Source organism: Triticum urartu, chromosome 7 (assembly GCF_003073215.2).
Source record: "Triticum urartu cultivar G1812 chromosome 7, Tu2.1, whole genome shotgun sequence".
Lineage (NCBI taxonomy): Eukaryota > Viridiplantae > Streptophyta > Magnoliopsida > Poales > Poaceae > Triticum > Triticum urartu.
In genome coordinates, this window is record NC_053028.1 from 360534047 (window position 1) to 360552017 (window position 17971).

Below are 17971 nucleotides of genomic sequence, written 5' to 3' on the forward strand. Positions count from 1 at the left end.
GTAATTGCCTTTGCCGCTCGGGATAATACAATCCGTCTGTTTTCTCTCAATGAGAAGGACGAACTGGATGTCATCTCTCAAATTCCGGTCGTTTGCGAATATCAAGACTTCTTTCCAGAAGAGCTTCCAGGAATGCCTCCGCACCGGCCAGTTGAATTCGTCATCGATCTTTAGCCTGGCACGGAATCTGTTTGCAAATGTCCTTACAAGCTTGGACCTAAAGAGTTGAAGGAGCTGAAGAAGCAACTCAATGAACAAGAGCGTATGGGTCTCATCCAACCTATTTCTTCTCCGTGTGGCTGTGGAGTTCTTCTTGTGAAGAAGAAGGATGGAACGGACCGACTTTGTGTTGACTACCGTCCATTGAACAAGAAGACTATAAAGAACAAGTGCCCACTTCCCAACATCAACGAGCTGTTTGAAAAAATCAAAGGTGCTCATGTATTCTCCAAGCTTGATCTCCGTATGGGCTATCACCAGATTCGAATTCGTGAGCAAGATATCCCCAAGACGGCTTTCAGAACAAGCTATGGTTCATATGAATACACTGTCATGTCTTTTGGCCTCGTCAACGCTCCTCCGACTTTCTCTCGCATGATGAACTTCATGTTCAACCCCTACACAAATGACTTCGTCTTGGTCTACCTCGATGACATTTTGGTCTTTTCCAAGAACAAGGAAGATCATTCCAGGCACTTGCATTTGGTGCTCGATAAGCTCAGAGAACATCAGTTCTACGCCAAGTTCTCAAAGTGCGAGTTTTGGCTCGATGAGGTTCTCGATCTTGGGCATATCATCTCTGCCAAGGGCATAGCGGTGAATCCTGAGAAGGTGTCTGCAATTGTGAATTGGGAACCACCTCAGAACGTGAAGCAACTCCGCAGCTTCCTTGGTCTCGCAAGCTATTGTCGAAGGTTCGTTGAGAACTTTTCAAAGATTGCGAAGCCTCTTTCAAACCTTCTCCAGAAGCACGTGAAGTACGTGTGGTCTCCTGAATGTGACATCGCTTTCAGCACCTTGAAAGAGAAATTAGTCACTGCTCCAGTTCTGACTCCTCCTGATGAATCCAAACCGTTTGAGGTCTTCTATGATGCCTCTCTTCAAGGTTTTGGTGCAGTATTGATGCAAGAGAAGAAAGTTGTGGCCTATACTTCTCGCCAGTTGAAGCCCAATGAAAAGAACTACCCCACTCACGACCTCGAGTTGGCGGCAGTTGTGCATGCTCTTTTGACTTGGAGACATCTCTTATTGGGAAGAAAAGTGGACATCTTCACTGACGACAAGAGTCTCAAGTACATCTTCACTCAACCTAATCTCAACCTCAGGCACACTCGTTGGGTCGAAATGATTCAAGAGTATAATCCGAGTATGGAATATACTCTAGGCAAGGCCAATGTAATTGCTGACGCATTGAGCAAGAAGGCTTACTGCAACAGTTTGATTCTCAAGCCTTACCAGCCCAAGCTTTGTGAAGCTTTCCGCAAACTCAATCTGCAAGTTGTTCCTCAAGGATTTCTGGCCAACCTTCAAGTCTCTCCTACCTTGGAAGATCAGATTCGCGAGACTCAACTTCTTGATGCTATGGTGAAGAAGGTGAAGATTGGGATTGCCAAGAGTCAACCCAAGTACAAGTGCTATCGCCTTGATGACAAGGATACTCTCTTCTTCGAAGAACGCATTGTTGTGCCTAAAGGTGACCTTTGTGAAGTAATTATGAACGAGGCTCACAATTCACTCCTCTCCATCCACCCTGGGAGTACGAAGATGTACCAGGATCTCAAGCAGGCGTATTGGTGGACTCGAATGAAGCATGAGATTGCTCAGTTCGTGAATGAATGTGATGTCTGCAGAAGAGTGAAGGCAGAACACCAACGACCGCTGGTCTCCTCCAACCTCTTGCCATTCCAGAATGGAAGTTTGACCACATTGAGATGGACTTCATGACGGGATTTCCAAAGTCCAAGCGTGGCAATGATGCTATATTCGTTGTCATCGACAAACTCACTAAAGTAGCTCACTTTCTGCCTATCGAAGAGTCTATGACAGCTGCTCAATTGGCAGAGCTTTATACCTCTCGGATTGTCTCTTTGCACAGCATTCCGCAGTTGATCTCTTCAGATCGTGCAAGCATCTTTACCTCCAAGTTTTGGGATTCTTTTCAGAAGGCCATGGGCACCAACATCCGTTTCAGCACAGCTTTTCATCCTGAAACTAGCGGCCAAGTCAAGCGTGTCAATCAGATTCTTGAAGATATGCTTAGGGCTTGTGTTATCTCTTTCGGTATGAAGTGGGAAGATTGTCTTCCATATGCCGAGTTCTCCTACAACAACAGCTTCCAAGCGAGTTCGGGCAAGGCCCCATTTGAAATTCTCTATGGCAGGAAGTGTCGTACTCCTCTAAACTGGTCAGAGACCGGTGAACGTCAACTTCTTGGAAATGACTTGATCACAGAGGCAGAGGAAATGTGTAAAGTCATTTGTGATAACCTCAAAGCAGCGCAATCGAGCTAGAAGAGCTACCATGATAGTAAGCATCGTGATTTGGCTTTCGAGATCGGAGACCATGGTTACCTCTGCGTCTCTCCAATGAAAGGTACTCGTCGCTTCGGTATCAAAGGGAAGCTTGCCCTAGATACGTGGGTCCTTTCAAGATCTTCAGCAAGAGAGGCAATCTCTCCTATCAACTTGAGCTTCCCTCCAACTTTGCAAACGTGCATGACGTATTTCATGTCTCTCAGCTCCGCAAGTGCTTCAAGACTCCTGACCGCACCGTCAACTTCGAAGACATTGATCTCCAAGAAGACCTTTCATCGTGAGCACCCAGCTGCTATTCTTGAAGAGACTGAGCGCAAGACTCGCAACAAGTCAATCAAATTCCTCAAAGTCAAGTGGTCACATCATTCCGACCGTGAAGCCACCTGGGAATGCGAGGATCACCTCCATTTTGAGTACCCGGCGTTTTTCCAGTCCTAGATCTCGGGACGAGATCCTTTCGTAGTGGTGGAGTGTTGTAACACCCTGGATGTAATTTACCTTATCTGTATCCCAACTCTTGTCGTTTCCGGCCTAAGTTATCTTATTTTCTCCGTTGTCGGGTTTTTGTCTTTGTGTGTTGTTCTCTTTTTCATGCATCTCATATCATGTCATCACGTGCATTGCATTCGCATACGTGTTCATCTCATGCATCCGAGCATTTTCCCCGTTGTCCGATTTGCATTCCGACGCTCCTATCTCCTCCGGTGCCCCTTTCTACCTCTTTTCGTGTGTGGGGGTTAAACATTTCCGGATTGGACCGAGACTTGCCATGCGGCTTTGGTTTACTACCGGTAGACCGCCTGTCAAGTTTCGTGCCATTTGGACTTCGTTTGATACTCCAACGGTTAACGGAGGGACCGAAAAGGCCCTGTTTGTGTTGCAGCCCAACACCCTTCCAATTTGGCCCAAAACCCACCAAAAACCCTTCTATCGTCTAGGGCGTTCGATCACAGTCGCGTGGCCACAAACCGCACCTCATTTGGAGCTTCCTAGCTCCCACTACCTCTATAAATAGATCCCCTTCCGAAATTCCCGGGTCTCTTCCCCCCTAACCCTAGATCTTTCCCTCTCCTCGCGCGCCGGACAAAGAATCTGCCGACGGACATGTCCGCTGGCCTCCCGCCACCGCCACGTCGCACTGTCTGAGTCGCCCGCCTGGGCGCCCACATCGCCGCCGGATCCGCAGGGCCCGCCGACCCGCTCCGGGCCCATCCGCCGCGCCCGCACCTCCCGCCTGGTTCCTCGCTGAGACGCCTCGGTCTGCCTCCGCGCCGGCGGCCGCCACCTCACCGGTGACCCCGCCACGCTTCGCCGCTCCGGCTGCCGCCCGCCTCGCTCCGACGCCGCCACCGCTGCCGTCCGCCGCCCCCTCGTCGCCCGCGCCGCCGTACAAGTCCGGCGACGAGCAACTCCGGCCTCCCTCGACTCCGGTGACCAGCTCCGGCAGCCTCGGCTTCTTCTCCGGCGACCTCTACTCCGACCGGCAAACCTCGGGCCGCATGCATCGCTATAGTGTAGATCGGCCAGATACAGATCCAAAAACGCATCGGTTGACTTTTCATCCCCGAACCCTAATTTTTTGCAAACTTTGTCATGCCATAACTCTATCATCGTAGGTTCGATTTGTGCGTGTAGCATATCAAAATGTTGTCTCGATGAGTACATCATCTCATCTCATTGCATCATTTTCATTTGATCTCATGTTGATGCTCAAAATGCTGTTGGAAGAGGGCTATGTGATGATTTTGGCAGATCCGTTTCAGCAAATGGCATTTTGTCATTTTTGCCATGATTAATGTGTGCATGCTACGATCCTGAGCTCTACATGTGTTTTGTTATATGCTATGCCATCTTTACAGGTTCTTTCCATGTATTTTTGTGACATTTGTGGTGACTAGCACAAGCTTGCAAAGTAGCGTAATCGGTAATGCTGATTTCAGGGACTTAGAATTTCACTAAGTCCTTGTTCTGTTTTTGTCCTTATGCCATATGTTCATGTTGTTTCCTAGTGATCTATGCCTCTTTCGAGGATGATCAGTAAGGATGTTTTGTTAACATTGTGGTGCTCTATCCATCCATGTCTTTGTTTGCATTTATGGAGCACCCTAGCTTGAGTTAATCGAGCTCTACTTTTGCTATAAAATGATCCTGGCAGATTGTTGACTTGTTTAGCGATTTTGCCGAGGATGGTGCTATTGATCTGTGCATGCTATGTTGTTGTTCTTGCCATTTCTAGCTTCTATGCCATGTCTTCTTGATGGGTGTATGCTTAGTTTGTCATGCCATGCTCTGTAGTGAGTGCATCGAGCTCGTAAACATGCCTATTCGTTAACTGATTTGCATGTAGCATGTAGTTTTCATGCTCTAAAGTGTGCTTCCTGATGATAAATTCCAGACTTGTGTTAATTTCACTAAGTCTGAAACCTGTTATCATTTGCACTTTTGCCATGCTTGTTTGAACCTGTTAATGGATGAATTTGCCGTAGCTCAGTGCTCATCTTTTTTCAAGCATCATGAGTGGATCCCTTCCATGTATTTTGTTGTTATGTTTGAGTGTTGTAGCATATTTTTCTTGATGCATTTAGTTGGTCACTTGCTGATTATCGTAGACCGGTGCCATATTTGTTTTGCTTGCCATTTCCAAACCATGCATCCGATTCCGGTGATCTTCATATTGATTTCAACCAAAATCACCTCACCTTTCCAGTGGCACTCTTGGATTTCCAAGTTGAGGACAGGTTCAATCATTCCTTGTCAAATCTTGCATATGCATCACATACCGCATCCCGCATATCATACCATGTTTGCATCATGTTGTTTGAGCATTGCACGTGGTTGATGGTGTTCCGTTTGCTTTTGTTCTTGTTTGGGTAGAGCCGGGAGACGAGTTCGTGAACGAGGAGCCCGTTGAGTTCGCTTACAAGGATCAAATCAACTCTGAGAACTTTGCAGGCAAGATGATCATACCCTCGAAATCAATTCTATCTTTGCTTGCTAGATGCTCGCTCTTTTGCTATTCCTATTCTACGATACCTATCACTTGCTTATCATGCCTCCCAAATTGCCATGTCAAACCTCTAACCCACCATGTCCTAGCAAACCGTTGATTGGCTATGTTACCACTTTGCTCAGCCCCTCTTATAGCGTTGCTAGTTGCAGGTGAAGATTGGAGATCGTTCCTTGTTGGAACATTGTTTATTGTTGGGATATCACCATATTATCTTGTTTATCTTAATGCATCTATATACTTGGTAAAGGGTGGAAGGCTCGGCCTTTTGCCTAGTTTTTTGTTCCACTCTTGCCGCCCTAGTTTCCGTCATATCGGTGTTATGTTCCCGGATTTTGCGTTCCTTACGCGGTTGGGTTATAATGGGAACCCCTTGACAGTTCGCTTTGAATAAAACTCCTCCAGCAATGCCCAACCTTGGTTTTACCATTTGCCACCTAGCCTCTTTTTCCCTTGGGTTTCTGGAGCCCAAGGGTCATCTTTATTTAAACCCCCCTGGGCCAGTGCTCCTCTGAGTGTTGGTCCGACTGAGCTGCCTGCGGGGCCACCTCGGGGAAACTTGAGGGTTGGTTTTACTCGTAGCTAGTCTCATCTGAGTGTGCCCTGAGAACGAGATATGTGCAGCTCCTATCGGGATTTGTCGGCACATTCGGGCGGTGTTGCTGGACTTGTTTTACCATTGTCGAGGATGTCATGTAACCGGGATGCCGAGTCTGATCGGAATGTCTCGGGAGAAGGAATATCCTTCGTTGACCGTGAGAGCTTGTGATGGGATAAGTTGGGACTCCCCTGTAGGGATTTGAACTTTTGAAAGCCGTGCCCACGGTTATGGGCAGATGGGAATTTGTTAATGTCCGGTTGTAGATAACATGAAAATTAACTTAATTAAAATAAATCAACCGCGTGTGTAACCGTGATGGTCTCTTCTCGGCGGAGTCCGGGAAGTGAACACGGTGTTGGAGTAATGCTTGACGTAGGTTGTTCTAGGATCATTTCTTAATGGTAGTTGTTCGACCGTGCTTTGCCTTCTCTTCTCACTCTCATTTGCGTATGTTAGCCACCATATATGCTAGTCGCTTGCTGCAGCTCCACATTAAACCTTGTCTTGCCTATAAGCTTAAATAGTCTTGATCGCGAGGGTGCGAGATTGCTGAGTCCCCGTGACTCACAGTTTACTTCCAAACCAGATGCAGGGACCGATGATACCGCTCCAGACGATGCGCTTGAGCTCAAGTGGGAGTTCAATGAAGACTCTCGCTGTTACTATGTGTCTTTCCCAGATGATCAGTAGTGGTGCCTAGTTGGGGCGATCGGGGACTGTGTCGCATGTGGGGGTTGATCTTTATTTTGGTACCATAGTCGGACCATGAGTGTATTGGATGATTGTAATGTTATTCATGTATTTGTGTGACGTGGCGAGTGTAAGCCAACTATGTACCTTTTCCCCATTTATCTATTTACATGGGTTGTTGTGAAGATTACCTTACTTGCGACATTGCTTTCAATGCGGTTATGCCTCTAAGTCGTGCTCCGACACGTAGGAGATATAGCCGCATCGAGGGCGTTACATTGCTCCTCCTCGACACCTTCTAACGGCGCCCTCTTCCTTGTATGGGAGGAGTTGCTCTCCTCCTTGTCCTCTTTCTGCTCCCCCTTTGGGTCCGAGGGAGCTTGAGTCTCTCCAGACTTTGTGTCCGGATGAGCTCTTGAGCGGAGGCCTTCCCCGACCTCCCTCTTCTCGCTCATCTTCTTCTTATCTTTCCTTTCTGGCACCTTGTATGGCACCACGGTGAGCATCTCTTCTAACGGGGCCGACATGGGACCTCGGGCTGTGGGGGGCCGGGCTATCCATTTGTGCATCTTTGTCGAGCTAGCCCTGCGAGGAAGGGGAAGTAAGAGTCGGATCCCTTGTTAAGAAATAGGTATCCAAACACAAGATGATGAAAGCTTTATTACCTTCTTAGGGGGGTGCTCGGTGTCAAGGCCGATGTCCTCCTCTGTGGCCGACCACTCCTTCTGAGGTTTGAATAGCACTTTCCACAGCTTTTTGTGGGTGGTGCCGTGGAAGTGGTGCACGGTGATGGGGTCTTCAGACTTATAGTCCCACATTGGAGTGTCCCGTTGCTGGCAAGGTAGGAGGCGGCGACAGAGCATCACTTGGAGCACATTAGTCAGCTTGGCGCCCGCATTTTTCATGCTGACAATGCATTTTTGCAGCAACACCACCTATGAGGGTGACCCCTGGTCGAGGCTCTTCTTGGTTCACGAGGTTAGCCTCGTGGGCAGTCTAGATATAAATTCAGGTACTGCTGCCCGGGCTGCATCACGAGGTTCCGTAATATAGAACCACTCCTTCTACCAAACCTTGACAGTATCTATGAATGTGCCTTAGGCCATTCAACCCCGTCCAGTGATACGTCTCCGTCGTATCTATAATTTTTGATTGTTCCATGCCAATATTATTCAACTTTTTTGGCAACTTTTTAGACTATTTTTGGGACTAACATATTGATCAAGTGCCCGGTGCCAGTTCCTGTTTGTTGCATGTTTTTTGTTTCGCAGAAAACCCATACCAAACGGAGTCCAAACGGAATAAAAACTGACGGAGATTTATTTTGGAATATTTATGAATTTTGGGAAGTGAAATCATCGCAAGACAGTGCCCGAGGGGGTCACGAGGTAGGGGGGGCGCGCCCCAGGGTGTCAGGCGCGCCCCTGACCCTCGTGGCCACCCCGTAAGGCAATTGGAGCCCTTCTTTCGCCGCAAGAAAGCTAATATCTGGATAGAGATCGTGTTAACATTTCATCCCAATCGGAGTTACAGATCTCCGGGAATATAAGAAACGGTGAAAGGGAAGAATCTGAGAACGCAGAAACAGAGAGAGACAGAGAGACAGATCCAATCTCGGAGGGGCTCTCGCCCCTGCCATGCCATGGAGGCCATAGACCAGAGGGGAAACCCTTCTCCCATCTAGGGAGGAGGTCAGGGAAGAAGAAGAAGGAGGGGGGCTCTCTCCCCCTCGCTTCCGGTGGCACCGGAGTGCCACCGGGGGCCATCATCATCACCGCGATCTACACCAACACCTCCGCCATCTTCACCAACATCTCCATCACCTTCCCACCTCTATCTACAGCGGTCCACTCTCCCGCAACCCGCTGTATCCTCTACTTGAACATGGTGATTTATGCTTCATATTATTATCCAATGATGTGTTGCCATCCTATGATGTCTGAGTAGATTTTCGTTGTCCTATCGGTGGTTGATGAATTGCTATGATTTATTTAATTTGCTTGTGGTTATGTTGTTGTCCTTTGGTGCCCATCATATGATTGTGCGCGTGGATCACACCCTAGGGTTAGTTGTATGTTGATAGGACTATGTATTCGAGGGCAAGAGTGACAGAAGCTTCAACCTAGCATAGAAATTGATGCATACGGGATTGAAGGGGGACCAATATATCTTAATGCTATGGTTGGGTTTTACCTTAATGAACATTAGTAGTTGCGGATTCTTGCTAATAGTTCCAATCATAAGTGCATAGAATTCCAAGTCAGGGATGACATGCTAGCAGTGGCCTCTCCCACATAATACTTGCTATTGGTCTAGTAAAGTAGTCAATTTCTTAGGGGAAATTCCGCAACTCCTACCACCACTTTTCCACACTCGCTATATTTACTTTATTGTTTCTTTATCTAAACAGTCCCTACTTTTTATTTACGTACTCTTTATTATCTTTCAAACCTATCCAACAACACCTACAAAGTACTTCTAGTTTCATACTTGTTCTAGGTAAAGCGAACGTCAAGCGTGTGTAGAGTTGTATCGGTGGTCGATAGAACTTGAGTGAATATTTGTTCTGCCTTTAGCTCCTCATTGGGTTCAACACTCTTACTTATCGAAAACTGTTGCGATGCCCTATACTTGTGGGTTATCAAGACCTTTTTCTGGCGCCGTTGCCGGGGAGCAATAGTGTGGGGTGAATATTCTCGTGTGTGCTTGTTTGCTTTATCGCTAAGTAATTTTTATTTGCTGTTCTTAGTTGTTTCCTATCTTTAGTTATGGGTAGGAAATGCAAAATACCAAAAAAATTAGTTGTACCTACTGAAGCAATGGTTGAAGAACCACTCAAAATCTATCACATTGCTGAAGCTTATTACTTGGATCATCTTCGATCCCTTTGTGCTCGTGCTGAAACCCAAACTAGCTTAGTTGAGAGCAAATCTTTAGATGAGCATGCTTGTTATGTGCGACATCGTATATCTAAAAGAGGGAAACATTTATTGGATCAAATTCATCGTTTGCAATGCTATGCTTGGAATTTATGTTATATATATATGATTTTACTTGTTGTTCTGAAAACCCTAAGAAACACCTTCCCTACCAATGTGAGTTTATTGATAATGGAATCGTATCTTCGTATGCTAAGGGTGTTTATAGTTACTATGATGTTCAACAAATTGAAGAATTTGTTGCTTTTAAGGGTGCTTATGAAATTGCTTCTTTGATTGAAAAGTATGATGCTACTCTTTACCAATCTGAAAATTTTTCCATACTTAAATATTGCGTTGATAATTATGCTTCTAATTCTTATGTTAAACTATATATTGAGGACTACTCCGCTGTCCAAAAAGAGACTAATATTTTGCAGGAGTCTATGGAAGAAGAAATTGATGAAACTGTGAGCTCATTGGATGAAAAAGATGAGGAGAGCGAAGAACAAAAGGAGGAAGAGCGGATTAATCACCCGTGCCCACCTTCTAATGAGAGTAACTCTTCAACTCATACATTGTTTAATTCCCCTTCGTGCTTACCGAAGGATGATTGCTATGATGACTGTTATGATCCCATTGATTCTCTTGAAATATCCCTTTTTGATGATGCTTGCTATGCTTGTGGCCAAGATGCCAATATGAATTATGCTTATGGAGATGAACTTGCTATAGTTCCTTATGTTAAACATGAAATTGTTGCTATTGCACCCACACATGATAGTCCTATTATCTTTTTGAATTCTCCTGACTACACTATAATGGAGAAGTTTGCCCTTATTAAGGATTACATTGATGGGTTGCGTTTTACTATTACACATGATGATTTTGATGAATATAATATGCATGTGCTTGCTGCTCCTACTTGCAATTATTATGAGAGAGGAACTATATCTCCAACTCTCTATGTTTCCAATATGATAAAATTGCAAGAAACTATTTATACTATGCATTGGCCTTTACTTTGTGTGCATGAATTGTTCTTTTATGACATGCCGATGCATAGGAAGAGAGTTAGACTTCGTCATTACATTATATGTTACTTTGTGCTCACTACTAAATTACAAATCATTGCTAATTAAAATTGGCTTTGATATACCTTGGGATCCGGGTGGATTCACTACTTGAGCACTATATGCCTAGCTTAATGGCTTTAAAGAAAGCACTGCCAAGGAGACAACCCGGAAGTTTTAGAGAGTCATTTATTTCTATTGAGTGCTTTCATATAGTTTAAAAACAACAAAAATAAAGAGGGGAACCCAAAACTTTTTCTAAAAGAAAAGTGAAAGTGAGAGAGACGAGCATTGTGAAAGTGGGGGACGTACTTGAACTTTGTTCATGCCCATGGGAACTTTGTGAATCTTAATTACAGAAACCTTTCAAAAATAATAATTATCCCCTTGTACAATTCCTTTGTATTATAAAAATAATGTGCCAAGGTTTGCCTTTAGGATGTTTACATTTGCTTGATGGTTTGTACGGTGCAGGACAGAAACTTTGGCTGTAGTGCGCGATTTTACATTTTTAGTTGGAACGTCAAATGGTTCTGATTCTTTTTGCACTGTCTTACTATACAAATTTTTTATTTTTCCTAATTTTGGTAGAATTTTTTCAACTACCAGAAGTATGGTGAATGTTCAGATTGCTACAGACTGTTCTGTTTTAGACAGATTCTGTTTTTGATGCATAGTTTGCTTGTTTTGATGAAACTATCAATTTATATCAGTGGATTAAGCCATGAAAAAGTTATATTAAAGTAGACACAATGCAAAAACAAAATATGAATTGGTTTGCAACAGTACTTAGAGTAGTGATTTGCTTTATTATACTAACGGATCTTACCGAGTTTTCTGTTGAAGTTTTGTGCGGATGAAGTGTTCGATGATTGAGAAGGTCTCGATGTGAGAAGAAGGAAGAGAGGAAAGAGCTCAAGCTTGGGGATGCCCGACACACCCCAAGTAAATATTCAAGGATACTCAAGCGTCTAAGCTTGGGGATGCTGGGGAGGCATCCCCTCTTTCTTCAACAAGTATCGGTATGTTTTCGGATTCGTTTCGTTCATGCGATATGTGCAATCTTGGAGCGTCTTTTGCATTTAGGTTTTCATTTTTCTTTTATGCACCATGCTGGTATGAGATAGTCCTTGGTTTATTTATAGAATTCTCTTTGCACTTCACTTATATTTTTTGAGTATGGCTTTATAGAATGCTTCATGTGCTTCACTTATATCATTTGAAGTTTGGATTGCCTGTTTCTCTTTAGATAGACAACCGCCATTTGTAGAATGCTCTTTTGCTTCACTTATATTTGTTAGAGCATGGGCATATCTTTTGTAGAAAGAATTAAACTCTCTTGCTTCACTTATATCTATTTAGAGAGATGACAGGAATTGGTCATTCACATGGTTAGTCATAAAATCCTACATAAAACTTGTGGATCGCTAAATATGATATGTTTGATTCCTTGCAATAGTTTTGCGATATAAAGATGGTGATATTAGAGTCATGCTAGTGGGTAGTTGTGGATTCTAGAAATACTTGTGTTGAGGTTTGTGATTCCCGTAGCATGCACGTATGGTGAACCGTTATGTAACGAAGTCAGAGCATGATTTATTTATTGATTGTCTTCCTTGTGAGTGGCGATCGGGGACGAGCGATGGTCTTTTCCTACCAATCTATCCCCTAGGAGCATGCACGTAGTACTTTGCTTCGATGACTAATAGATTTTTGCAATAAGTATGTGAGTTCTTTATGACTAATGTTGAGTCCATGGATTATACGCACTCTCACCCTTCCACCATTGCTAGCCTCTCTAGTACTGCACAACTTTCGCCGGTACCTTAAACCCACCATATACCTTCCTCAAAATAGCCACTATACCTACCTATCATGGCATTTCCATAGCCATTCCGAGATATATTGCCATGCAACTTCCATCATCATCATATACATGACTTGAGCATTCATTGCCATATTGCTTTGCATGATCGTAAGATAGCTAGCATGATGTTTTCATGGCTTGTCCATTTTTTGATGTCATTGCTACGCTAGATCATTGCACATCCCGGTACACCACCGGAGGCATTCATATAGAGTCATATCTTTGTTCTAGATATCGAGTTGTAATATTGAGTTGTAAGTAAATAAAAGTGTGATGATCATCATTATTAGGACATTGCCCCAGTGAGGAAGGGATGATGGAGACTATGATTCCCCCACAAGTCGGGATGAGACTCCGGAAGAAAAAAAAGAGAAGGCCCAAAAAAAGAGAAAATAAAAAGAGAAAATAGAAAAAGTGAGAGAAAAAGAGAGAAGGGGCAATGTTACTATCCCTTTACCACACTTGTGCTTCAAAGTAGCACCATGTTCTTCATATAGAGAGTCTCTTGAGTTATCACTTTCATATACTAGTGGGAATTTTCATTATAGAACTTGGCTTGTATATTCCGATGATGGGCTTCCTCAAATGCTCGAGGTCTTCATGAGCAAGAAAGTTGGATGCACACCCACTTAGTTTCAGTTAGAGCTTTCATACACTTATAGCTCTAGTGCATCCGTTGCATGGCAATCCCTACTCACTCACATTGATATCTATTGATGGGCATCTCCATAGCCCGTTGATACGCCTAGTTGATGTGAGACTATCTTCTCCTTTTTGTCTTCTCCACCATCATACTCTATTCCACCTATAGTGCTATGTCCATGGCTCACACTCATGTATTGCGTGAAAGTTGAAAAGGTTTGAGAACGTCAAAAGTATGAAACAATTGCTTGGCTTGTCATCGGAGTTGTGCATGATGTGAATATTTTGTGTGGTGAAGATGGAGCATAGCCAGACTATACGATTTTGTAGGGATAACTTTCTTTGAACATGTTATTTTGAAAAGACATGATTGCTTTATTAGTAGGCTTGAAGTATTATTGTTTTTATGTCAAATGATAGATTATTGCTTTGAATCACTCATGTCTTAATATTCATGCCATGATTAGACATATGATCAAGATTATGCTAGGTAGCATTCCACATCAAAAATTATCTTTTTTATCATTTACCTACTCGAGGACGAGCAGGAATTAAGCTTGGGATGCTGATACGTCTCCATCGTATCTATAATTTTTGATTGTTCCATGCCAATATTATTCAACTTTCATATACTTTTTTGGCAACTTTTTATACTATTTTTGGGACTAACATATTGATCCAGTGCCCAGTGCCCAGTGCCAGTTCCTGTTTGTTGCATGTTTTTTGTTTTGCAGAAAACCCATACCAAACGGAATAAAAATTGACGGAGATTTATTTTGGAACATTTATGAATTTTGGGAAGTGGAATCATCGCGAGACGGTGCCCGAGGGGGCACGAGGTAGGTGGGCGCGCCCCAGGGTGTCAGGCGCGCCCCTGACCCCCGTGGCCACCCCGTAAGGCTGTTGGAGCCCTTATTTTTCCACAAGAAAGCTAATACCCGAATAGAGATCGTGTTAAAATTTCAGCCCAATCGGAGTTACAGATCTCCGGGAATATAAGAAACGGTGAAAGGGAAGAATCTGAGAACGCAGAAACAGAGAGAGACAGAGAGACAGATCCAATCTCGGAGGGGCTCCCGCCCCTCCCACGCCATGGAGGCCATGGACCAGAGGGGAAACCCTTCTCCCATCTAGGGAGGAGGTCAAGGAAGAATAAGGAGGAGGGGGGCTCTCTCCCCCTCGCTTCCAGTGGCACCGGAGTGCCACCGGGGGGCCATCATCATCACCGCGATCTACACCAACACCTCCGCCATCTTCACCAACATCTCCATCACCTTCCCCCCTCTATCTACAGCGGTCCACTCTCCCGCAACCCGCTGTACCCTCTACTTGAACATGGTGCTTTATGCTTCATATTATTATCCAATGATGTGTTGCCATCCTATGAAGTCTGAGTAGATTTTCGGTGTCCTATCGGTGGTTGATGAATTGCTATGATTGATTTAATTTGCTTGTGGTTATGTTGCTGTCCTTTGGTGCCCATCATATGATTGCGCGCGTGGATCACACCCTAGGGTTAGTTGTATGTTGATATGACTATGTATTGGAGGGCAAGAGTGACAGAAGCTTCAACCTAGCATAGAAATTGATGCATACGGAATTGAAGGGGGACCAATATATCTTAATGCTATGGTTGGGTTTTACCTTAATGAACATTAGTAGTTGTGGATGCTTGCTAATAGTTCCAATCATAAGTGCATAGAACTCCAAGTGAGGGATGACATGCTAGCAGTGGCCTCTCCCACATAATACTTGCTATCGGTCTAGTAAAGTAGTCAATTGGTTAGGGGCAATTCCGCAACTCCTACCACCACTTTTCCACACTCGCTATATTTACTTTATTGTTTCTTTATCTAAACAGCCCCTACTTTTTATTTACGTACTCTTTATTATGTTGCAAACCTATCAAACAATAGCTACAAAGTAATTCTAGTTTCATACTTGTTCTAGGTAAAGCGAACGTCAAGCGTGCATAGAGTTGTATCGATGGTCGAGAGAACTTGAGGGAATATTTGTTCTGCCTTTAGCTCCTCTTTCGGTTCGACACTCTTACTTATCGAAAATTGTTGCGATCCCCTATACTTGTGGGTCATCAGCCAGCTTACTGACCATCCCCCCCATAGTCCGCCTGCTGGACGTCAACAATCTTCGGCTTAACATTAAATACTTTTAGCCAAAAGTCGGAGTGTGGCTGGACCCGAAGAAAGGCCTCGCAAACAATGATGAAGACCGAGATATGAAGAATGGAGTTTGGGGCCAGATCATGAAAATCTAGCCCGTAGAAAAACATCAACCCCCGGATGAAGGGGTGGAGCGAGAAGCCTAGTCCCCGGATAAAGTGGGGGACGAACACCACCCTCTTGCCAGGACGGGGCGTGGGGATGACCTAGACCTCCTCTGGAGCTCGGTGAGCGACATTGGTCAGGATGTACTCGGCACACTTCAAGTCCTTGATGTCCTTGTTGGTAACGACGAAAGCCTCCCAGTTGCCTCCTGATCTAGATCCGGCCATGGCGGGATCCAGGGAATGGCTGCGAAGAAGTTCTTGAGGAGAGGTGTAAAATTGGGGTGCTGGAGCTCTGCAGATGGGGAAAGCGATGGCAAGAGAAAGGAGATGGCTTACCGAAATAAGCGGCGGCCGCTCCCCTTTGACTGCGCCACGCGCCTCGCCACTTCCTGATATAATTGCAACGTTATGCGCAAACAGGGTAATTAATATCATTGATCATATCCCGGGCACGATCTCCGTATTGAGGGGATGTGCCAATGGAGGAACTACCTCGAAGCGCGCATGGAGCACCCGCAAAATGGTTCAACGCTTCTGAACAGTCGTGACTTTTCACCAATAGTTTTCAGGTGAAGGAATTATTCACACTTGAGCGATTATACTTTGAATCTAACTAAAATCAATAATCCAGATTCTGGATACAACTTAAAACAAACACACGGGGGAGAAGAACTCGCCCGCAAGCCGAAGACTGCAGGTGCGGGAGTTAGGAGACACCGGCATTGGAGGCTAGTTTGGGGGCTACTAAGGGAGTCTTGGACTATGGGGTCCTCGGGCTACCGGCCTACCTCTTACGGGCCGGACAGGTGGGCCTCCATATGGCTACCAAAAGGCCGAGCTATAAGGTGACTCCGTGTCTGTACGGGAGACCCTCAAAGTCTTGGTGTGTCCTCCAAGTCAATATAGAAGATTCAACATGTTTATTTCCCTTGTTGTAACCGATCATGTGTAACCCTAGTTCCCATGCTGTCTATATAAACCAGAGGGTTTAGTCCGTAGGGACTAGAACAACAACCATCATCCTAGTAGTCTAGGATTTAGTCCATATGATCTCGTGGTAGATCGACTCTGTAACCATCCTATGCACATCAATATAATCAAGCAGGATGTAGGGTTTTACCACATAGAGAGGGCCCGAACCTGGGTAAACACCATGTCCTTCGTCCCTTGTTCCCCATTGATCCAAGATACACAGCTTGGGACCCCCTACCCGAGATCCGCCGGTTATGACACTGATAGGAGGGATTTTTGAATTGGGACAAAAAGCAACAATAGGGACTCCAAGATGTGAATCAACCATGGCTCATGATACCAAGATGTTGTAGGATGGAACCCTAAGTGGAGATCTTTTCACACTTTGAGGGGGAAAAGGGGGTGAACACAAGAACACAAAGAGGAAATTCACTCAAACAAAACCCAATCACATGTCCACTAGAATAGCATAGTTGAGATCCACAAGAATACAAGAACAATCCAAGGAAACAAGCACAAAGGTAAGGCTCTTCCCACTCCTAAGGAGGTGAGGTCTTGATGATAGTCTTCTCCAAGAGGAGGTCTTGATATCCACTTGGGATCTTCCCCTAGGATGCCTTGATGTCCAAGAGGAGTGGTAGAAGGAGCAAAGCTCTATTGATGTCTCACATATACTTTGCTAACCCTAACAAATAACTTAGACACAGAATATATAGCTAGAGGGAGGAAGGGGACGATTTGGGAGGCAAGACAGGAAACCCACGATCGAAACCTGGGAGGGCCGTGTGCACGGGTAAGTGAGGCCCGCGCGTGATGTCGGCTTGGATTACGTCGGTATTTCCCCAAAGAGGAAGGGATGATGCAGCACATAGACGGTAGGTATTTCCCTCAGTGATGAGACCAAGGTTATCGAACCAGTAGGAGAACCACGCAACATTACTTGAACGGCACCTGCACACACATAACAAATACTCGCAACCCAGCGTATTAAAGGGGTTCTAAATCCCTTCCGGGCAACGGCTCCAGAAATTGGCAAGTAAACGGGATAAAAGTTGTGATAGATTGATAGATGCAAATAAAAACAAATAAAATTCAGCGAGATATTTTTGGGTTTTTGGATAATATTGATCTGAAAATAAAATCAAATAAAAATAGATCGCAAAGCCAAATATAATAAAGAAGACGCGGGGGGCCGTAGATTTCACTAGTGGCTTCTCTCGAGAAAAATAACAAATGGTGGGTAAATGAATTACTATTGGGAAATTGATAGAACTTCAAATAATCATGACGATATCCAGGCAATGATCATCATATAGGCATCACGTCCAAGATTAGTAGACCGACTTCTGCCTGCATCTACTACTATTACTCCACACATTG